Raw genomic sequence first — 21772 nt, 5'->3', positions numbered from 1 at the left:
GGGTTTATCCTGTTTGAGACTCTGTGGGTTTCTTGGACTTGGGTGGCTATTTCCTTCCCCATTTTAGGGAAGTTTTCAACTATTATCTCCTCAAGTATTTTCTCATGGCCTTTCTTTTTGTCTTCTTCTTTTGGGACTCCTATGATTCAAATGTTGGGGCATTTAACATTGTCCCAGGGGTCTCTGAGGTTGTCCTCTATTCTTTTCTTTTTCCTTTTTTCCTCTCTGCTTCATTTCTTTCTACCATTCTATCTTCTACCTCACTTATCCTATCTTCTGCCTCCATGTTTCTACTATTGGTTACTTCCAGAATGTTTTTTTTTTTTTTTTATCTCATTTGTTGCACTATTCATTATATATTGGCTCTTTTTTATTTCTCCTAGGTCCTTGTTAAACCTTTCTTGCATCTTCTCAATCCTTGTCTCCAGGCTATTTATCTGTAACTCCATTTTGTTTTCAAGATTTCAGATCATTTTTACTATCATTATTCTGAATTATTTTTCAGGTAGATTCCCTATCCTTCTTTTGTTTGGTCTGGTGGGCATTTAATATGTTCCTTTACCTGCTGAGTATTTCTCTGCCTTTTCATCTTGTTTAGATTGCTGTGTTTGAGGTGGCCTTTCTGTATTCTGGCAGTTTGTGGTTCCTCTTTATTGTGGAGGTTCCTCTCTGTGGGTGGGGTTGGACGGGTGGCTTGTCAAGGTTTTCTGGTTAGGGAAGCTTGTGTAGGTGTTCTGGTGGGTGGAGCTGGATTTCTTTTCTCTGGAGTGCAATGAAGTTTCCAGTATTTGCATGGTATGTCTTGCTCTGGATCTTGTTGTCTCTTGGGTGGTGCTTGGTTTCGGTGTAGGTATGGAGGCTTTTGGATGAGCTCTTATCAGTTAATGTTCCTTGAAGTCAGGAGTTCTCTGGTGTTCTCAGGTTTTGGACTTAAGCCTCCTGCCTCTGGTTTTCAGTCTTATTCTTACAGTAGCCTCAAGACTTCTCTATCTATACAGCACTGATGATAAAACATCTAGGTTAATGATGAAAAGTTTCTCCATAGTGAGGGACACCTGGAAAGGTTCACAGAGTTACATGGAGAAGAGAAGAGGGAGGAGGGAGAGAGAGGTGACCAGGAGAAGAGGGGAAATCAAAAGGGGAGAGAGAAAACTAGCCAGTAATCAATTCCTTAGGTGTTCTCCACAGTCTGGATCCCTCAGAGATATTCACGGAGTTACACAGAGAGGATAAGAAGGAGGAAGGAGACAGACGTGACCAGGAGGAGAAAAGAGGGAATCAAAAGGAGAGAGACAGATCCAGCCAGTAATCAGTTCCCTAAGTGTTCTCCACAGCCCGGAACACACAAAGAGATTCACAGAGTTGGGTAGAGAAGAGAAGGTGGAGGAAGAAGATAGAGGTGACCTGGTGGAGAAAAAGGAGAGTCAAAAGGGGGAGAAAGCAATCAAGCCAGTAATCACACTCCTAAGTAAATCTCAGTACTGAAGATTGAGTTCTTAAAGGAACAAAATTTGATAATAAATACCAAAAAGCAAAGATTAAAAATCTAGAGTAGAGGTTAGACTCTCAAAAATACAATATTAACAAAGCAAAATCACTATATATATATATATATATATATATGGTTTGCTTTAAAAATAGGGTCTTTTTTTTTTTGCAAGGTAATAGTAGGTTATAAAAATGAAAATTAAAGGAGCAATTGAGGACTTAAAATTTTTTAAAATATATTTTTAAAAATGTAAAACACTGATAATAGTAAAAATATATCTAGGAATTTCTCTGGAGCTGTTGTGGACAGTGTGGGGTCAGTTCAGTTTCAGATAGTTCCTTGATTCGGCTTATACTTCTCAAGATCTATAGGCCCCTTCCAATGTAGTCAGTGCTAACTACAGGGCTTTAATCTGTTGCACCTGTCACTCCCAAAGCAGTTCCCTCTGTTTATTTTAGCTTCTTCTGTTTGCTCGTCTCTTCAGTGTCTGATTTCTGCCCCGACACAAGGGGGCAAAGGTGGTCACTTATTTATGCTCTCTTGTTCAGTCCTGCTGTGGGGAGAGAGGAACACTGCAAACAAATGTCACTGGCGTGTGTGGGGAGTGCTCACTGTGTCTTGGCCACACTGGGTTTGCCCCCACTCACGGCGTGTGTGCTTTCATCGTCTACACTTCTCAGGTTCTAGGTTGCTCTGCAGGGGAACTGTCTGAGGCGGGCCCTGGGTTGTGTATACTTTCCAGGTCTAAGCCGCTCAGGTTCAGGTTCTCAGGTACTCCACAAAGGCGCAGACTTGGTTTGGCCTGCGTTTTGTGCCCTTCCCAGGTCCGATCAGCTCAGGAGACCAGGTGCTTGGCCAGCACAGTCTCCCCCAAGTTGGAGGTGCATGTTATCGCCTCCCTTGTCCCAGCTGCTCAGTTTTCCGGGTGCGTAGCAGGCACGCCTTCCTAGGTGTGCTGTGTGTTTCTTCTGGGGAGCTGATCTCTGGCTGCAACCCTCCTGGCAGAGGTCAACCATCCAGAATCCCAAGAAGTCTTGGTTAGCAATGGAGCCTGCTTGCAGTTTGGTAGAGGATGCCTCTTGGGCTGAGATTGCCCCTTTCTGGCTCTGGCTGCCCCCTGCCTGCTTGTTTCTGGTGGGGGATGGGCCGGTCCACAGCCGGCTAGCTCTCCTCTGTTATTCGCTCAGTCCTTTGTTCTGTGGGCAGGCCTGGCAGTGCCTTAGGTTAGGGCATTTCGTGGCATAGTTCTCTCTCTCTCTCTTTTTTTTCCTCTCTCTCTCTGGCTATTCCACAGTTTGGATTGCTATCTCAAGTTAGTTCCCTCAGATTGCCCTCAGGGCATTTGGGCCGGTTCTTACCCTAAGCAATGCAGCCTGTGCCTCTCTGTTCAGCCCCACTCTCTGGTGGTGGCTGTGAGCACTGGGAGTTGCCATTAGGCACATAATCTGTGGGTTTTATTTATTTATTTATTTATTTTTCCTCCTGGTTATCAGAGGGCAGCAGATTCCAAAATTCCCCACAAACCCGCCAGTAAGAGTGTTTCCTGGTGTTTGGAAACTTCTTTTAAGACTCCTTTCCTGGGATGGATCTCCATCCCTACTTCTTTGTCTCTCTTTTTATCTTTTATATTTTGTCCTACCTCCTTTCAAAGACAACGGTCTGCCTTTCTGGGTGTCTGATGTCCTCTGCCAGCATTCAGAAGTTGTTTTGTGGAATTTTCTCAGCGTTCAAATGTTCTTTTGATGAATTTGGGGGGGGGGAAAGTGGTCTCCCCGTCTTATTCCTCTGCCATCTTAGGACCGGCCCCCCAACATTGCAGTCTTGCATTCTTTAATTTATCATAGATTAATTGACCATAGCTGCATGGGTTTATTTCTGGGCTTTTTATCCTATTCCATTGATCTATATGTCTAGTTTTGTGCTAGTACCATACTCTTTTGATGACTGTATCTTTGTAGTATATTCTGAAGTCAGAGATTCCTCCAGTTCCGTTTTTTTTTTTTTTAAGATTTCTTTGTGTATTCAGGGTCTTTTGTGTCTCCATACAAATTTTAAGACATTTTTGTTCTAGTTATATGAAAAATGTCATTGTTAATTTGATAGAGACTGCATTGAATTTGTTGGAGAAGGCAATAACAACCCACTCCAGTACTCTTGCCTGGCAAATCCCATGGATGCAAGAGCCTGGTAGGCTGCAGTCAATGGTGTCACTAGGACTTGGACATGACTGAGCGATTTCACTTTCATGCATTGGCGAAGGAAATGGCAACTCACTCCAGTGTTCTTGCCTGGAGAATCCCAGGGATGGCAGAGCCTGGTGGGCTACCATCTATGGGGTCGCACAGAGTCAGACATGACTGAAACGACTTAGCAGCAGCAGCATTGAATTTGTAGATTGCCTAGGGTAATATAGTCATTTTGACCATATTGGTTCTTCCAATCCATGAACATGGTATATATCTTTTCATCTGTTGTGTCTTCTTTTGTTTTTTTTTTTTTTTCATCAGCATCTTATAATTTTTGGAATACAGGTCTTTTGTCTCCTTCAGTTCAGTTTAGTCACTCAGTCGTGTCCGACTCTTTGTGACCCCATGAACTGCAGCACGCCAGGCCTCCCTGTCCATCACCAGCTCCTGGAGTCCACCCAAACTCATGTGCATTGAGTCAGTGATGCCGTCCAGCCATCTCATCTTCTGTCGTCCCCTTCTTCTCCTGCCCCCAATCTCCCCAGCATCAGGGTCTTTTCAAATGAGTCAACTCTGCGCATGAGATGGCCAAAGTATTGGAGTTTCAGCCTCAGCATCACTCCTTCCAATGAACACCCAGGACTGTCCTTTAGGGTGGACTGGTTGGATCTCCTTGCAGTCCAAGGGACTCTCAAGAGTCTTCTCCAACACCACAGTTCAAAAACATCAATTCTTTCGTACTCAGCTTTCATCACAGTCCAACTCTCACATCCATACATGACCACTGGAAAAACCATAGCCTTGACTAGATGGACCTTTGTTGGCAAAGTAATATCTCTGCTTTTTAATATGCTATCTAGGTTGGTCATAACTTTCCTTCCAAGGAGTAAGCGTCTTTTAATTTCATGGCTGCAGTCACCATCTGCAGTGATTTTGGAACCCCCAAAAATAAAGTCTGACACTGTTTCCCCATCTATTTCCTATGAAGTGATGAGACCAGATGCCATGATCTTCGTTTTCTGAATGTTGAGCTTTAGGCCAACTTTTTCACTCTCCACTTTCACTTTCATCAAGAGGCTTTTTAGTTCCTCTTCACTTTCTGCCATAAGGATGGTGTCATCTGCATATCTGAGGCTATTGATATTTCTCCCGGCAATCTTGATTCCAGCTTGTGCTTCTTCCAGCCCAGTGTTTCTCATGATGTACTCTGCATATAAGTTAAATAAGCAGGGTGACAATATACAGCCTTGATGTACTCCTTTTCCTATTTGGAACCAGTCTGTTGCTCCATGTCTAGTTCTAACTGTTGCTTCCTGACCAGCATATAGGTTTCTCAATAGGCAGATCAGGTGGTCTGGTATTCCCATCTCTTGAATTTTCTACAGTTTCTTGTGATCCACACAGTCAAAGGCTTTGGCATAGTCAATGAAGCAGAAATAGATATTTTTCTGGAACTCTCTTGCTTTTTCCATGATCCAGCGGATGTTGGCAATTTGATCTCTGGTTCTTCTGCCTTTTGTAAAACCAGCTTGAACATCTGGAAGTTCACGGTTCACGTATTGCTGAAGCCTGGCTTGGAGAATTTTGAGCATTACTTTACTAGCGTGTGAGATGAGTGCAATTGTGCAATAGTTTGAGCATTCTTTGGCATTGCCTTTCTTTGGGATTGGAATGAAAACTGACCTTTTCCAGTCCTGTGGCCACTGCCGAGTTTTCCAAATTTGCTGGCATATTGAGTACAGCACTTTCACAACATCGTCTTTCAGGATTTGAAATAGCTCAACTGGAATTCCACCACCTCCACTAGCTTTGTTCGTAGTGATGCTTTTTAAGGCCCACTTGATTTCACATTCCAGGATGTCTGGCTCTAGGTGAGTGATCACACCTTCGTGATTATCTGGGTCGTGAAGATCTTTTTTGTACAGTTCTTCTGTGTATTCTTGCCACCTCTTCTTAATATCTTCTGCTGTTAAGTCCATACCATTTCTGTCCTTTATTGAGCCCATCTTTGCATGAAATATTCCCTTGGTATCTCTAATTTTCCTGGAGAGATCTCTAGTCTTTCCCATTCTGTTGTTTTCCTCTGTTTCTTTGCATTGATCGCTGAGGAAGGCTTTCTTATCTCTCCTTGCTATTCTTTGGAACTCTGCATTCAGATGCTTATATCTTTCCTTTTCTCCTTTGCTTTTTGCTTCTCTTCTTTTCACAACTATTTGTAAGGCCTCCTCAGACAGCCATTTTGTTTTTTTTTTTTTTTTTTTGTATTTCTTTTTCTTGGGGATGGTCTTGATCCCTGTCTCCTGTACAATGTTATGAACCTCCGTTCATTGTTCATCAGGTACTCTGTCTATCAGGTATAGTCCCTTAAATCTATTTCTCACTTCCACTGTATAATCATAAGGGATTTGATTTAGGTCATACCTGAATGGTCTAGTGGTTTTTCCTACTTTCTTCAATTTAAATCTGAATTTGGCAATAAGGAGTTCATGATCTGAGCCACAGTCAGCTCCCAGTCTTGTTTTTGCTGACTGTATAGAGCTTCTCCAACTTTGGCTGCAAAGAATATAATCAATCTGATTTCGATATCGACCATCTGGTGATGTCCATGTGTAGAGTCTTCTCTTGTGTTGTTGCAAGAGGTATTTGCTATGACCAGTGTGTTCTCTTGGCAAAACTCTATTAGCCTTTGCCCTGCTTCATTCCGTATTCCAAGGTCAAATTTGCCTGTTACGCCAGGTGTTTCTTGACTTCCTACTTTTGCATTCCAGTCCCCTATAATGAAAAGGACATCTTTTTTGAGTGTTAGTTCTAAAAGTTCTTGGAGGTCTTCATAGAACCGTTCAACTTCAGCTTCTTCAGTGTTACTGGTTGGGGCATAGGCTTGAATCACTGTGATATTGAATGGTTTGCCTTGGAAACGAACAGAAATCATCCTATTGTTTTTGAGATCATTTATCGTTTTTGTCTCCTTAGGTAAGTTTAATTCCTAGGTATTTAATTCTTTTTGATGTGATGGTAAATGAAATTATTTCTTTGTTTCTCTTTCTGATCTTTTGTTCTTAGTGTATAGAAATGCAACAGATTTCTGTGTATTAATTTTGTAACCTGAAACTTTACCAAATTCATTGATGAGCTCTGGTAGTTTTCTGGTAACATATTCAGCATTTTCTATGTATAATATCATGTCATCTCCAAACAGTGACAGTACTACTTCTTGTTTTCCAATTTGGATTGCCTTTATTTCTTCTTCTTCTCTTATTGCCATAGGTAGGACTTCCAAAACTATGTTGAATAAAAGTGGTGAGAGTAGACATCCTTGTCTTGTTTCTTATCTTAGAAGGAATACTTTCAGCTTTTCACTATTGAGTATGATTTAGCTGTAGTTTTGTTGTATGTGGTCTTTATTATGGTGAGGTATGCTCCCTCTGGGGATTTCTTGGTGGGTCAGTGGTAAAGAATCCACTTACCAATGTAGGAGATGTCGGTTTGATCCCTGGGTTGGAAAGTACCCTGGAGAAGGAAATGACAATCCACTCCAGTATTTTACCTGGAAAATCATATGGACAGAGGAGCCTGGTGGGCGACAGTCCATGGGGTTGCAAAAGAGTTGGACATGACTAAGTGGCTAAACAACAACAACATGTTTTCTCTATTCCCACTATTTGAAGAGTTTTTATCATAAATGAGTACTGAATTTTGTTAAAAGCTTTTTCCTCCATCTATTGAGATGATAGTATAATTTTTATTCTTCAATCTGTTAATGTGGTGTATCACATTGATTAATTTGTGGTTATTGAAAAATCCTTGGCATCCATGAGATGAATATCACTTCATCATGGTATATGGTCTTTTTAATATATTGTTGAGTTCAGATTGCTAGCATTTTGTTGAAGATTTTGCATCTTTGTTCATCAGTGATATTGGCCTGTACTTCTAATTTTTTGTGGTGTCTTTGTCTGGTATTGGTATCAGGGTGATGGTGGCCTCATAGAATGAGTTTGGACGTTATCCTTCCTCTGTAATGTTTTAGAAATAGTTTCAGAAGGATAGGTGTTAACACTTCTCTAAATGTTTGATAGAATTGGTCCGTGAAGCCATCAGGACCTGGACTTTTGTTTATTGGGAGTTTTTTAGTCACAGTTTCAGTTTCAGTGCTTGTGATTGGTCTGTCCATATTTCCTATTCTTAGTTCAGTTGGGGGAGACTGTACTTTTCTAAGAATTTGTCTATTTCTTCCATGTTGTCTATTTTATTGGCATACAGTTGCTTATAGTAGTCTCTTATGAGCCTTTGTATTTCCTTTTTCACTTTCAGTTTTTTAATTTTAGTCCTTTTTATTTTTTCTTGATGAGTCAGGCTAAAGGTTTGTCAATTTTGATTACCTTTTCAAAGAACTAGCTTTTTCATCTCAAATTCAACTAATTTTTTCTGCTCCAATCTTTATGATTTCTTTCCTTCTACTAACTTTAGGTTTTGTTTGCTTTTCTTTCTCTAGTTGTTTTAGGTATAAGGTTAGGCTGTTTATTTGAGATTTTTCTTGTTTCTTGAAGTAAGATTTTATTGCTATAAACTTAGCTCTTAAAACTGCTTTTGCTGAATCCCATAGGTTTTGGATCATTGTGCTTTCGTTTTCACTTGCCTCTAGGTATTTTTTTTTCCTCTTTTATTTCCTCAGTGACTATTGGTTGTTAAGTAGCATATTATTTACCTGCCACGTGTTTGTGTTTTTTATAGTTTTTTTTTTTTTGTACTTTATTTCTAATCTGATAGCATTGTAATTGGAAAAGATGCTTGGTATGATTTCAATTTTCTCATATTTACCAATGCTTCTCTTTTGATCCAGCATGTGGCCAGTCCTGGAGAAGGTTTCGTGTGCACTTGAGCAGAATGTATATTCTGCTGTTTTTAGATGGAATGCTCTATATATCAATTAAGTCCATTGGTCTAATGTGTCATTTAAGGCCTGTGCTTCTTTATTTATTTTCTGTATGGATGATCTGTCCAATGATGAAAGTGAAGTGTTAATGTTTCCCACTATTATTGTGTTATTGTCTATTTCTCCCTTCACAGTTGTTGTATTTGCCTTACATATTGAGATACTCCTATATTCGTTGCATATATATTTATAATTATTATGTCTTCTTGGATTGATCCCTTGATAATTATGTAGTGTCCTTCTTTGTCTCTTTGTTTTAAAGTCTATTTTGTCGGATATGGGTATTGCTACTCCACCTTTCTTTTTAATTCCATGGAATACCTTTTCTCATCCCTTCACTTCAGTCTGTATGTGTCCCTAGGTCTACCGTGGATCTTTTGTAGACAGCATATATATGGGTCCTGTTTTTGTATCAACCCAGCCAGTTTATGTCTTTTGGTTGGTGCATTTAATCCATTTCCATTTAAGGTAATTATTGATATGTATGATCCTACTACCATTTTCTTGATTGTTTTAAGTTTATCTTTTGTAGATCTTTTCATTCTCTTATGTTTCCTGCCTAAAGGAGTTCCTTCTGCATTTGCTGTAAAGCTGGTTTGGTGGTGCTGAATTCTTTTAACTTTTTATTGTCTATAAAGCTTTTTATTTCTCCATCAAGTCTGAATGAGAGCTTTGCCGGGTAGAGTATTCTTGGTTGTAGGTTCTTCCCTTTCATCAATTTAATAAATATATAGTGCCACCCCTTTCTGGCTTGCAGAGTTTCTGTTGAGAAATCAACTGATAACCTTATGGGAGTTCCCTTGTATGTTATTTTTCCCTTGTTGCTTTTAGTATTTTATCTTTAATTTTTGACAATTTGATTACTATGTGTCTCAGTGTTTTCCTCCTTGGGTTTATCCTGCCTGGCACTTTTTGCACTTCCTGGATTTGGTTGACTATTTCCTCTCCCATGTTAAGGAAATTTTCCATTATTATAATTTCAAATATTTACTCAGGTCTTTTCTCTCTCTCTTCTCCTTCTGGGATCCCTATAATGCACATGTTATTGCATTTAATGTTGTCCCAGAGGTCTCTTAGGCTGTCTTCATTTCTTTCCATTCTTTTTTCTATATTCTGTTCTGTGGCAGTGATTTCTACCATTCTGTCTTCCAGGTCACTTATCTATTCTTCTGTCTTAATTATTCTGTTATTGATTCTTTCTAGTGTATTTTTCTTCTCTGCTTGTTTGTTCTTTTAGATCTTCTAGGTCTTTGGTAAACATTTTTTTTTACATCTTCTGCATTCCTTTTCTGAGGTCATGGATCATCTTCACTATCATTATTCTGAATAACTTTTTGGAAATTTGCTTATCTCCACTTCATTTAGCTGTTTTTCTGCAGTTTTATCTTATTTCTTCATCTAAGACATGATACTCTGACTTTTCATTTTGATTAACATTTTATGATTGCAGCTTTTGTTTTGGAGGCTGCAATATTGTAGTTCTTCTTGCATCTTCTGACTGGATAAGGCTATCTAAGAGGATCGTGCAAGCTTCCTGATGGGACGGACTGGCCATGGTATAAATTGGGCTTTACTCCAGTAGAGGGGGGCAGCTTGGTACAACTTTAGTCCACTTGTCTGCTGATGGGTAGAGTTGCACTCCCTCCCTGTTAGTTGTTTGACCTAAATCATCACAGCTCTTGAGTCTACAGGCTCTATTTTGGGGTTAATGGTGACCTCCAGTGGGCCTCACATTAATGTGCACTTCCCATAACTGCTGCTGCCAGTGCCTTGGTCCCTGTGTTGAGCTACTGCCGCCCCATGCCTCCACAGGAGACCCTCCAACACCAGCAAATATGTCTGGTTCAGTCTCCTGTAGGGTTACTGCTCCTTTCCCCTGCGTCTTAGTGTGCAGAAGATTTTGTTTGCCCTCCAAGAGTGGAGTCTTTGTTTCCCCTGATCCTGTGGAAGTCTTGCAATCAAATCCCATTGCCCTTCAAAGTCAGATTCCCTGGGGATTCCTAGTCCCTCTGCTGCGTCTCCAGGCTGGGAAATTTGACATGGGGCTCAGAACCTTAATAACAATGGGAGAACTTCTTTGGTATTATTGAAGGATAATTTCACTAGGTATAGATTTCTATACTGGTGCTTTTTTTTTCCTTTCTCTCTGTCAATACTTCAACTATTTCACCACACTCTCTTCTTGCTTGACTAGTTTCTGAGGGGAAGTCTGATGTAATTCTTATCCTTGTCTCTCTATAGGTAAAGTGTTTTTTTCCCTTTGGTTTCTTTCAAGATTTTTTCCTTATTTTTGGTTTTCTGCAGTTTGAATGTGATATGCTTAGGAGTGGATTTTTTGGTTTTTATCTTGCTTGCTGTTCCCTGAGATTTCTGAATTTTGGGTTTAGTTTTTACATTTACAAAATTTTCAGTTATCATTGTTTCAGATATATATTTTTTTCTGTTCCTTTCTCTCTTCTCCTGGTATTTCCATTGTGCATATGTTACACCTTTCATAATTGTTGTCACACAGTTTTTGGGTATCTGTTCTTTTCCTTTTTTCATTTTTTTTTTCAGTTTTAGAAATTTGATATATCTTCAAACTCACTATTTCCTCAGCCATGTCTAGTCTACTACTGAGCTTATCAAATACATTGCTTTTTAAAAAACAGTATTGAAATATAATTGATATACAGAAAGCTGTACCTATATTATGTATTCAACTTGATGAATTTGGACATATGCACACACCCATGAAGCCTTCACCATAATCAAGTTATAGACATACTCATCATCTCCAAACATTTCTTGTGCCTTTTTGTTTTGTTTTGTTTGTGGTAAGAACATTTAACATGAGATTTATCCCCTTATATTTTTAAATACACAGTACAGTATTGTTAACTGTAGACACTAAGTTGTAAAGCAGATCTCTAGAAATTATTCATCTTGTGTAACTGAAACTTGCTATCCATTTAGCAACAACTCTTTATTTACATCTCTCTCAGCCCCTAGACACCATTATTCTATTTTCTGTTTCTAAGAGTTTGGCTATTTTACATACCTCATATAAGTGGAATCATGTGATATGTGTATTTCTGACTGGCTTATTTCATTTAGCATAATGTCCTCCAGGTTCATCTATGTTATTGCAAATGGCAGGATTTCCTTCTTTTTAAAAGTTTGATAATAGTCTATTGTGTTTGTATGCATGTGCATGCATGTGTGTGCATAATATTTCTTTATCCATTCATTTGTTTATGGACATTTGGATTATTTTCTCAAATGCTTTCTTCTTTTCCATTACAGTGTTCTATTTTTTAAATTTCAAACACTTCTTTTGATTCTTTTTAAGATTTTCCATCTCTTTGCTTAGAATTACCCATCTGTTCTTTCATGCTATCTACTTTATTCATTAGTGCCTTTAGCATACTTTATTTATTTATTTATATTTTTAAAAAATATTTATTTATTTGGCTGTGCTGGGTCTCTTTTGCAGCATGTGGGACCCCCCAGTTGTGGCATGTGGGATCCAGCTCCCTGACTGGAACTGAACCTGGGGCCCTCACACTGGAAGTGCAGAATCCCAGTCACTGGACCACCAAGGACGTCCCAGCATGTTTTATTTTAAATTACTCATGTGGTACTTCCAACATCCCTGCCATATAAGTCTGGATCTAATGTTTGGTTTGTCTGGCTTCTTTTCAAAGTGTGTTTTTTACCTTTTAGAATGCCTTGCAATTTGTTGTCAAAAACCATATGTGATGTAGTGGGTAAAAGGGACTGATGCAAACTGGCTTTTACTGATGTGGTATTAAGGTGTGGGAGAGAAACATTCTACAGACCTATGATTAGGTCTCAGTCTTTTAGTGAGCTTATGCTCCTGGGTAATGGCTTTCACAAGTGATTCTCAGTTGTTTCTTCCCCTTATGTGGGTCAGGAAGGTCAGAGTGTGCTGAAGTTGGATATTTCCTTTTCCCCAGGTTGGGTAGTCTCTGATAAAAGCCCAGTAGGTTACACCCTGATAAAATAGTTTGGAAGGTATAGCCTCACTGTGAAGAACAGAATGCTCTGGGCATATTTCCAAATGGCTCCTTTTCCCATTTTTCTATTAGAAGCACAAGGATATTTTTCTCTGATCTTCCTTATGGGAACTTGGTAGGGCTTCTGAAGGGAAAAATCACAAAAGTGTTAGGGCATCTCTATGACTAGACTCTCTGGAATTTTTAACTCTCAAACTTGCCCACACTGAGCTACCAGCTATTCGTCACTTATAGTTTAGGTTTTCCTACCCCAGAACTGGTCTACATGGATGTTTCCACTTTGGGTTTCTGTTCTGGTAAATGTAATTCTCCGTATCTGCCTGTCTCTCTAATTTGGGGCACTTCAGTTTGTCCTGTATCCTCAATTCTCTCTGATGATCTATGAAGAGTTGTTGCTTTTCAGTTTGTTTGTTTGTTTTTGGCCATGCTGCTTGGCATTTGGGATCTTAGTTCCCTAATCAGGGATCAAAAGCATGCCCCCTGCATTGGAAGCTCATAATCTTAACCACTGGACCACCAGAGAAGTTCCCAAGAGTTATTGATTTTTAACTTGTTCAGTTTTTTTAGTTGTTTTTAGACTGATGATTTGCAAGCTCCATACATGTACTGGAAAGTAGGTGTCTTTTCTTCATTTTAGAAGGCTATTTTTTGCTGAATATATACTCCTTGCTTGATTTTTCCACCTGCACTTTATTTATTAGAAAATGTTTTACCTGTATTTTTAATTTTTTTTCAAACTTTTAAATTTTGTATTGGGGTATACTAATTAACAAGGTTGCGATAGTTTCTCCTCGTTGGTTATTCATTTTAAATATAGCAGTGTGTACATGTCCATCCCAAATTCCCTAACTATTCCTTCCCCCCATCTTTCTTCCCAGCAACCATAGTTCATTCTCTCTAAGTATGTGAATCTATTTCTGTTTTGTAAGTTCATTTCTATCATTTCCTTTTAGAGTCCACATATAAGAGATGTCATACAATATTTCTCCTTCTCTGTCTGACTTATTTCACTCAGTATGCCAATCTCTAGGTTCACTCATGTTGCTGCAAATGGCATTATTTCGTTCATTTTTATGGCTGAGTAATACTCAATTGTTGGAGAAGGAAATGGCAACCCACTCCAGTATTCTTGCCTGGAGAATTCCATGGACATAGAAACCTGGTGGGCTACAGTCCATGGGGTCACAAAGAGTCGGACATGACTTTGCGACTAACACAATACTCAATTGTACTTATGTATCATATCTTCTTTATTTTTCCCTCTATTGATGAACATTTAGGTTGCTTCCATGTCTTGGCTGTTGTAAACAGTGCTGCAATAAACATTGCCCCCAGCACTTTAAATATGTCATCTCACTGCCTTCTGGCCTCCATGGTTTCTAGTAAGAAATTGGCTTTTAATCTTAGTGGGGATCCCTTAGACATGTTCAGTCACTTCCCTCTTGTTGCCTTTTTTGGGGTCTTTGGTCACTTTGAATATAATATATCTGAGTATGGATCTCTTTCATTTCACACTACTTGGAGTTGGTTGAGCTTCTTAGATGTATAAATTCATGTCTTCCCTCAAATTTTGAAAGTTTATGGTCATATTTTTTTCCAAATGTACTTTCTGTTCTCTCTCTTCTCTCCTTCTGAGAATCCCATTATGTGCAATCTGGTACTTTTGATGTTATCCCACAGGTCTCTTGGGCTTTATTCATTTTTCTTCATTTTTTTTTCTCTTTCTACTCCCCAAAATAGATAATCTTGGTTGACTATTGTCAACTTTACTGATTCTTTTTGCTCTTGAACCCCTCCCAATAATTGTATTTCTCAGCTCTGGAATTTCTATTTGGTTCCTTTTTATAATTTCTCCATCTTCGTTGATATTCCTTATTTGCTCAGACATCACTGTCCTGATTTCCTTTTGTTCTTTGTTCATGGTCTCATTTCTTTAAGCATATTAAAACCATACATTTAAAGTCTTCGTATAGTAAGTCCAATGCCTGAACTTCTTTATGGAAAACTTATGCTCATGTCTTTTTTCCTGTGAATGGACCACATTTTCTTGTTTCTTTGATGCCTCTGATTTTTTACTGAAAACTGGACATTATATATGTCAGATTATGTGACATTATATATGTCAATATAATGTGACATTCTGGAAACCAGATTCTCTCTCCTCTTCAGGGTTTGTTTCTGGTGACTATTGTGGGTTGTTGTTTACTTGTATAGTGACTTTTCTAAACTATCTTATTAAGTCTATATTAGTTGTTGTATGCTTACTGAAGTCTGTGTTCTGTTAGCTTAATGATCAGTTGTTGTTTTTACAGTTACCCTAAAAACCTGGAGCTGAGAAATGCAAAAAAGAAGAAAAATAAGAAAGGAAAAAAATACTCTCACAATCTCTGCTTATTGGTTTGGTATTGGGGCCCTCCTTCAGTGCTTTGCTGGGTCATTTACAACTCTGCCTCAGCTTCTACTTCCTACTTGGGTCAAGCCTGAAGACCAGTCAGAAATTAAAGCTTAGGGTCTTCTCAGGCCTTTTCAAGCATGTGTCTTGCCCTTGTTATACACATGGGTTTTTTTTAAATTCCCTGGTATATATAAAAGTTTTTTCTTTAATTTATTTTTTTTATTGAAGGATAATTGGTATACAGAATTTTGTTGTTTTCCATCAAACCTCAACATGAATCAGCCATAGGTATACATATATCCCCTCCCTTTTGAACCTCCTTCCAATCTCCCTCCCCATCCCACCCATCTAGGGTGATACAAAGCCCCTGTTTGAGTTCCCTGAGCCATACAGCAAATTCCAGTTGGCTATCTATTTTACATATGGTAATGTAAGTTTCCATGTTACTCTTTCCATACATCTCGCCCTCTCCTCCCCTCTCCCCATGTCCATAAGTTTATTCTCTATGTCTGTTTCTCCATTGCTGACCTGTAAATAAATTCTTCAGTACCATTTTTCTAGATTCCGTATATATGTGTTAGAATATGACACTTATCTTTCTCTTTCTGACTCACTTTACTCTGTGTAATAGGTTCTAGGTTCATCCACCTTATCAGAACTGACTCAAATGCGTTCCTTTTTATGACTGAGCAATATTCCATTGTGTATATGTACCACAACTTCTTTATCCATGCATCTGTCGATGGACATCTAGGTTTCTTCCATGTTCTAGCTATTGTAAATAGTGCTGCAATGAAAAATGGGATACATGTGTCTTTGTCAACCCTGGTTTCCTCAGGGTATATGCGTAGGAGTGGGATTGCTAGGTCATATGGTGGTTTTATTCCTAGTTTTTTAAGGAATCTCCATACCGTCTTCCATAGTGGCTGTATTGATTTACATTCCCACCAACAACGCAAGAGTGTTCCCTTTTCTCCACACCCTCTCTAGCATTTATTGTTTGTAGACTTTTTAATGATGGCCATTCTGACTGGTGTGAGGTGATATCTCATTGTGGTTTTGATTTTCATTTCTGTAATAATGAGTGATGTTGAGCATCTTTTCATGTGTTTGTTAGCCATCTGTATTTCTTCTTTGGAAATGTCTGTTTAGGTCTTTTCCCCACTCTTTGATTGGGTTATTTGTTTTTCTAGCATTGAGTTATATGAGCTGCTTGTACATTTTGGAAATTAATCCTTTGTCAGTTGTTTCATATGCTATTATTTTCTCCCATTCTGAGGGTTGTCCTTTCACCTTGCTTAGAGTTTCCTTTGCTGTGCTAAAACTTTTAAGTTTAATCAGGTCCCACTTGCTTACTTTTCTTTTTCTTTTTGTTACTCTAGGAGGTGGATCATAGAGGATCTTGCTTTGATTTATGTCATTGAGTGTTCTGTCTATGTTTTCCTCTAAGAGTTGTATAGTTTCTGGTCTTACATTTAGGTCTTTAATCCATTTTGAGTTTATCTTTGTGTATGGTGTTAGGAAGAGTTCTAATTTCATTCTTTTACATGTAGCTGTCCAGTTTTCCCAGCACCATTTATTAAAGAGGCTGTCTTTGCCCCATTGTATATTCTGGCCTCCTTTGTCAAAAATAGGGTGCCCATAGGTGCGTGGGTTTATTTCTGGGCTTTCTATCTTGTTCCTTTGGTCTATATTTCTGGTTTTGTCCCAGTACCATACTGTCCTGATAATTTTGGCTTTGTAGTATAATCTGAAGTCAAGAAGGTTGATTGCTCCAGCTCCATTCTTCTTTCTCAAGACAGCTTTGGCTATTTGGGGTCTTTTGTGTTTCCATATGAATTGTGAAATTTTTTGTTCTAGTTCTGTGAAAAATGTCATTGGTAATTTGATAGGGATTGCATTGAATCTGTAGATTTCATTTGATAGTATAGTCATTTTCACAATATTGATTCTTCCTACCCAGAACATGGAATATCTCTCCATCTGTTTATGTCATCTTTGATTTCTTTCATCAATGTCTTATAATTTTCTGTGTACAGTACTTTTGTCTCCTTATGTAAGTAAGTAAGTAAGTAAATGTTAGTCGCTCAGTCATGCCCAACTCTTTGCAACCCCATGGACTTCAGCCCACCAGGCTCCTCTGTCCTTGAGATTTTCCAGGCAAGGATACTGGACTGGGTCGCCATTTCCTTCTCCAGGGGATCTTCCCAACCCAGGGGTCTAACCCAGGTCTCCTGCACTGCAGGCAGATTCTTTACTGACTGAGCTACAAAAGGTAAGTTTATTCCTAGATATTTAACTCTTTTTGTTGCAGTGGTGAATGGGATCGAATCCTTAATTTCTCTTTCTGATTTTTCATTGTTAGTATATAGAAATGCAAGTGATTTCTGTGTATTGATTTTGTATCATGCAACTTTGCTAAATCCACTGATTAACTCTAGTAATTTTCTGATAGTATCTTTAGGGTTTTCTATGTACAGTATTGTATCATCTGCAAACAGTGAGAGCTTTACTTCTTTTCTGATCTGGATTCCTTTTATTTCTTTTTCTTCCCTGGTTTCTGTAGCTAGAACTTCCAGAACTATGTTGAATAATAGTGGTAAAAGTGGACACCCCTGTCTTGTTCCTGATCTTAGGGGGATCCGTTTTTCACTAATGAAAACAATGTTTGCTGTAGGCTTATCAAATGGCAACCCACTCCAATATTCTTGCCTGGAAAATCCCATGGATGGAGGAGCCTGGAGGGCTACAGTCCAAGGGGTCGCAAAGAGTCGGACACGACTGAGAGACTTCACTTTCACTTTTCACTATCATTTATGGCCTTCACTATGTTGAGGTAGGTTCCTTCTATGCCCATTTTTTGAAGAGTTTTAATCATAAATGGGTGCTGAATTTTGTCAAAGGCTTTTTCTGCATCTATTGAGATTATAATATGATTTTATCCTTCAATTTACTAATATGGTGTATCATATTGATTGATTTGCATATATTGAAGAATCCTTGCATTCCTGGAATAAACCCAACTTGATCATGGTGTATGAGTTTTTTGATGTGTTGCTGAATTCTGTTAGCTAAAATTTTGTTGAGGAATTTTGCATCTATGTTCATCAGTGATATTGGCCTGTAGTTTTCTTTTTGTGTGTTGTCTTTGTCTGGTTTGGGTATCAGGATCATAGTGATCTTGTAGAATAAGTTTGGAAGTGTTCCTTTCTCTGCAATTTTTTGAAAGAGTCTTAGAAGGATAGGCATTAGCTCTTCTCTAAATGTTTGATAGAATTCTTCTGTGAAGCCATCTGGTCCTGGCCTTTTGTTTTTTGAGAGATTTTTTATTACAGCTTCAATTTCAGTGCTTGTAATTGGGTTGTTCATAATTTCTATTTCTTCCTGGTTCAGTCTTGGAAGATTGAACTTTTCTAAGAACCTGTCCATTTCTTCCAGGTTATCTGTTTTATTTCCATATAGGTGTTCATAATAGTCTCTTATAATCCTTTGTATTTCTGCATTGTCTGTTGTAACTTATCCTTTTTCATTTCTAATTTTGTTGATTTGATTCTTCTCTCTTTTTTTCTCGATGAGTCTGGCTAAAGGTTTGTCAATTTTGTTTATCTTCTCAAAGAACCAGCTTTCAGTTTTATTAATCTTTACTATTGTTTCTTTCATTTATTTTTCATTTATTTCTGCTCAGATCTTTATGATTTCTTTCCTTCTACTAATTTTGGGGTTTTTTAGTTATTCTTTTCCCAGTTGTTTTAGGTGTAAAGTTATGTTGCTTATTCTGTGTTTTTCTTGTTTCTTGAGGTAGGATTGTATTGCTATAAACTTCCCTCTTAGGACTGTTTTTGCTGCATCCCATAGGTTTTGAGTTGTGTTTTCACTGTCATTTGTTTCTAGAAATTTTTTGATTTCCCTTTTGATTTCTTCAGCAACCTGTTGGTTATACAGAAACGTGCTGTTTAATCTCCACGTGTTTGTGTTTCTTACAGTTTTTTTTTTCTTGTACTTGATATCTAGTCTCATAGCATTGTGGTCAGAGAAGATGCTTGATACAATTTCAATTTTCTTAATTTACTGAGGTTTGATTTGTGACTCAAGATGTGGTATATCCTGGAGAATGTTCCAGGTGCACTTGAGAAGGTGTATTCTTCTGCATTTGGGTGGTATGTCCTGAAGATATCAATGAGATCCATCTCATCTAATGTGTCATTTAAGACTTGTGTTTCCTTATTAATTTTCTGTTTTGATGATCTGTCCATTAGTGTGAGTGGGGTGTTAAAGTTTCCTACTATTGTTTTGTTACTGTCAATTTCTCCTTTTATGTCTGTTAGTGTTTGTCTAATGTATTGAGGTGCTCCTATGCTGGGTGCATAGATATTTACAATTGTTTTGTCTTCCTCTTGGGTAGATCCTTTGATCATTATGTAGTGTCCTTCCTTATCTCTTGTTATCGTCTTTATTTTAAGGTCTATTTTATCTGATATGAGGATTGCTACTCCAGCTTTCTTTTACTTCCAATTTGCATGGAATATATTTTTCCATCCTCTCACTTTCAGTCTATATATGTCTTTAGGTCTGAAGTGGGTTTCTTGTAGACAGCATATATATGGGTCTTGTTTTTTTATCCCTTCAACCAGTCTGTGTCTTCTGGTTGGAGCATTTAATCCATTCACATTTAAAATAATTATTGATATATAAGTTCCTATTGCCATTTTCTTAATTGTTTGGGGTTGATTTTGTAGATCTTTCTTCTTCTCCTGTATTTCTTGATTATGTAAGTTTATCATTTGTTGTAAAGCTGGTTTGATTTCAGCTTTAATTTACTGGAGGTTTGATTTGTGACCCAAGATGTGGTCTATCCTGGAGAATGTTCCATGTGCACTTGAGAAGGTGTATTCTTTTGCATTTGGATGGTATGTCCTGAAGATATCAATGAGATCCATCTCATCTAATGCTCTTCTCTGAATTATCTTAACTTTAGCTTGTCTTAAAAGCTTTTTATTTCTCCATCAATTTTGAATGAGATCCTAGTAACCTTGGTTGTAGATTTTTCCCTTTCAGGACTTTAAATAAATCCTTCCATTCCCTTCTGGCCTGCAGAGTTTTTGCTGAAAGATCAGCTGTTAAGCATATTTGGTTTCCCTTGTATGTTACTTGTTGCTTCTCCCTTGCTGCCTTTAATATTCTTTCTTTGTGTTTAGTCTTTGTTAGTTTGATTAGTATGTGTCTTGGCATGTTTCTCCTTGAGTTTATCCTGTATGGGACTCTTTGTGCCTCTTGGACTTGATTGACTATTTCCTTTTCCATGCTGAGGAAATTTTCAACTATAATGTCTTCAAAAATTTTCTCATATAAGCTTTATTTTTCTCTTCTTCTTCTGGGACCCCTATAATTCTAATGTTGTTGCTTTTGATATTGTCCCAGAGGTCTCTGAGATTATCTCAGTTCTTTTCGTTCTTTTTACTTTATTCTGCTCTTCAGAAGTTATTTCCACCATTTTATCTTCCAGATCACTGATTCGTTCTTCTGCTTCAGATATTCTGCTATTGGTTCCTTCTAGAGTATTTTTAATTACAGTAATTGTGTTGTTTGTCTCTGTATGTTTATTCTTTAATTCTTCCAGGTCTTTGTTAATTGATTCTTGCATTTTCTCCATTTTTCTTTCAAGGTTTTTTTTAAAATCATCTTTACTATCATTATTCTGAATTATATTTCAGGTAGTTTGCCTATTTACTCTTCATTTATTTGGACTTCTATGTTTCTAGTTTGTTCCTTCATTTGTGTAGCATTTCTCTGCCTTTTCATTACTATTGTTATTTTTTGACTTACTGTGTTTGAGGTCTCCTTTTCCCAGGCTTCAAGGTTGAATTCTTTCTTCCTTTTGTTTTCTGCCTTCCTAAGGTTGGTCCAGTGGTTTTTGTAAGCTTCTTATAGGGTGAGATTTGTGCTGAGTCTTTGTTTGTTTGTTTTTCTTCTGATGGGCAAGGCTGAGTGAGCTGGTAATCCTGTCTGTTGGTGACTGGGTTTGTATTTTTGTGTTGTTTGTTGTTTAGGTGAGATGTCCTACACAGGGTGCTACTGGTGGTGGGTGATGTCAAGTCTTGTGTTCCAGTGGTTTCCTTTGTGTGAATTCTCACTATTTTATACCCCCTAGAGTTAGTTCTCTGGTGGTCTAGGGTCTTGGAGTCAGTGCTCCCACTCCAAAGGCTCAGGGCTTGATCTCGAGTTTTGCGTGGGTCTATATATTCTTTTCTGCTGGTCAGGTACTCCTGTTTGCTCTCAACTGGTGTTCTGCATGCAATTCTGTCTGTCTGAAGGTGTGTTCTTGATGTATCAGTGGAGAGAGATGTACTCCATGATCACCTACTCCTCCTCCATCTTGTTCTCCCCCATAAAACCTTTTGATAGTCCTTATTCTCACACATATCTCCTGTGCAGTCTCTTCCTTCCCAGGCTTCTAGATCTATTGTTTGTCTATGTTGTCCTTTGTCCCAGGCTGCTGTGCCCAATACCTTTGTATTTAAAGACTTTTGGTAATATCCTCCCTGGAAGCTACCTGACTCTAGTGGAGACTTTGAGTCAAGCAAAATAAAAAGAAACCTTTTTACCAGTTCCTGAGGGAGCCTCTAGACAGATTGAGATCTATAACACAATTCTTTAAAAGTAAGGTCCATATTGCTCCCTTTGGGACTATCAACTTGCATCAGTTGCTCCAGGTACTGTCCTCACAGCTGCTGCTGATCCAGGGTGTGG

General features: G+C 38.3%; 1 pseudogene; it reads right to left on the bottom strand.

Moving 5' to 3' along the window:
• The window catches only part of LOC109554856 (neurabin-2-like), a 141758-nt pseudogene that overhangs the window by 101258 nt on the left and 18728 nt on the right, over positions 1 to 21772 (bottom strand).

Source organism: Bos indicus, chromosome X, assembly GCF_029378745.1.
Source record: "Bos indicus isolate NIAB-ARS_2022 breed Sahiwal x Tharparkar chromosome X, NIAB-ARS_B.indTharparkar_mat_pri_1.0, whole genome shotgun sequence".
In the NCBI taxonomy this organism is placed as follows: domain Eukaryota; kingdom Metazoa; phylum Chordata; class Mammalia; order Artiodactyla; family Bovidae; genus Bos; species Bos indicus.
The sequence above is the reverse complement of the archived record's forward strand: the minus strand, read 5'-3'. Positions and strand labels throughout refer to the sequence as shown.